This window comes from Neomonachus schauinslandi, chromosome X (genome assembly GCF_002201575.2).
Source record: "Neomonachus schauinslandi chromosome X, ASM220157v2, whole genome shotgun sequence".
Classification (NCBI taxonomy): Eukaryota; Metazoa; Chordata; class Mammalia; order Carnivora; family Phocidae; genus Neomonachus; species Neomonachus schauinslandi.
The window spans coordinates 81,174,000-81,176,458 of NC_058419.1; the positions used below are offsets into that span (position 1 = coordinate 81,174,000).

A 2,459-nucleotide genomic window follows, 5' to 3' on the forward strand; every position below is an offset into this window, starting at 1 on the left:
TATCATTTTACATGTATGTTTAGACCTTTGGTTCCTTGGGACGCCTGGGTGGCTCAGTCAATTAAGCGTCTGCCTTCTGCTCAGGTCATGATCGCAGGGTCCTGGGATCCAGTCCTGCATTGGGCTCCCTGCTCAGTGGGGGCCCTGCTTCTCCTGCTTGCTGCTCCCTCTGCTTGTGCTGTCTCTCTTGCTCTCTCTCTGACAAATAAATAAATAAATAAGATCTTTTAAAAATTTTTTAGAAAAGACCTTTGGTTCCTTTTGAGATAATTTTTGTAAATGGTGTAAGAACTTCATTCTTTTGATGTGGATCTCATTTTCCCAACACTATTTGGTGAAGAGTCTGTCCTTTCTCCATTGAATGGTCTTGGCACCATTTCTCAAATTTGTGAGCATAGAGTTGTTCATAATGTTTCTTTTTTTTTTTTTACATTCTTAGCATATTTTATTATATTGGCTGGAATGCTCTAAATTCATGAAAGCCTTTGAGAAAATCTTCAATTCCCAACCGTTTAAAAAAGTGTGTTGAACCCCACCCCCCCCAAAAAGAGAAAAAGACAAAATAGAGAAGTAATGATCTGGACAGATACACAGCAGCATGCCTTAGTTCCTCCCCTATCCCCAGCTGCTATCTGGTGATGAAGAATTCTCAGAAAGCAGATGTTTTTAAAATTCATATATGATCTCACCAGTGTAAAGAACCAATAACAACACTGATCTGGTGCCTCTGCTCACTCTTTGCAGACCAATTTTTGAAGTCCTAAGGTGTAATTATACATTTCACATGCATTCGTGAGATATGTAAACATTGTGTTTATATCCCACATGAGTCAGGCTAAAGGTTTTCTAAATACTGTGTGTGGCAATGGAAACTTCATGTTGTATCAAGTCAGTATCAGTATTAAGCTAAGGAACTCTATAATGAAATATCATAGACATTTACTGAAAACCAATATAAAAATCTGGCCCAGAAAGACCAGAACAGAAATATGCAATTTTCTTGATTTAAGATGGTCAAGTGTGTGTTTAAAAAAAAAAAAAGCTCTACACACTGTTTAAGACAAGTATGTATAAGAAGCTTTTTTGTGTGTACTGACTTTATCATGACAACTCTAGCTGATTGTTTATGAAGGTTTAGGGATACACATGTTCAGCAGTGCACAAGAGAAGTAAACTCTGAAAAAGGCAATTTCTTGGGTTTAGGAAGGATGGTATTCTGGGAAGTACTTCACAGGAACAGAGAATAATTCTAGGATTATAGCCAGGAAGGACTGGAAGACTTCAGGAGATGCTTCAGATTCTTCTAGATTTTGAATGTTGAATAAGCCACTGAAGTGTGATATCTATATTATCCTTTTCTTTGCAAGAAATTGAATAGCAGCAAATTTCTCTATCCTGAATAGCAGACAGGTTCATTTTTTCAATTGGCTGTTTCTCATCCAAGGCATTAGGAAGATCTCTCTTGTTTCAAGTACTAGCAGTGGAATTCCTTGTAATTGTGGTTTATCTAGAAGATTATGTAGTTCATTTAGAGAGGCTTCTATCTTTTCATGATCGGCAGCATCTATCATGTAAACAATGGCATTGACTCCTCTGCAGTACCATTCCCACATGCTCTGGAATCGGGGTTGTCCTCCTATGTCCCAAATCTTTATTGTGACGTTACCTTTAGTTACTTTCCTCATGTTGAAGCCCACTGTGAGTATTGTATGTTCACTGAATTGACCTGACGCAATGACATTGACGAAGGCGATCTTGCCTGAGTACTGCAGCCCCACTAGCGTCAGCTCCATCTCCTCCTTCCAGAAGAGTGAGCGAAACCAGTCCAGCAGGCGGGAGATGAATGCCAGCATGATCGCGGCTGGGAGGGAGAACAGCAGCAGCGACGGCTCCCACACAAACGGGCCTCAGCCCCAACCCCTCAACAGCTCCTCTGGGCCACGGCACACCACTGGCCCATAATATTTCTTTATTATCCTTTTAATGTCTATGTTGAAGAGTCTGTCCTTTTTCCATGGTCTTGGCACCATTTCTCAAATTTGTGAGCATAGAGTTGCTCATAATATTTCTTTATTATCTTTTTAATGTCTATGGGATCAGTAATGATGACCCCTCTTCTATTTCTGATATTAGTAATTTTGATATCAGTAATTAATGTCTAGACTTTTTTCTTAGTTAGCCTCACTAGAGGTTAGTCAATTTTTTTTCTAAAGATTTATTTATTTATTTTAGAAAAAGAGAGAGAGAGAGTGGAGGGAAGGGCAGAGGCAGAGAATCTTCAAGCCGACTCCCCACTGAGTGTGGAGCCCAATGCAGGGCTCCTGTCCCATGACCCATGAGATCATGACCTGAGCCTAAACCAAGAGTTGGATGCTTAACTGACTGAGCCACCTAGGTGTCCCTTGGTTAATCAATTTTATTTATCTTTTCAAAGAATCAGGTTTTGTTTTCATTGATTT

General features: G+C 39.7%; 1 pseudogene; it reads right to left on the bottom strand.

Annotated features, from left to right (window-relative positions):
* Positions 1–1,254: 1,254 nt before the first annotated feature.
* Positions 1,255–1,853, bottom strand: LOC110588704 (annotated as a pseudogene).
* Between the last annotated feature and the right edge of the window lie 606 nt (positions 1,854–2,459).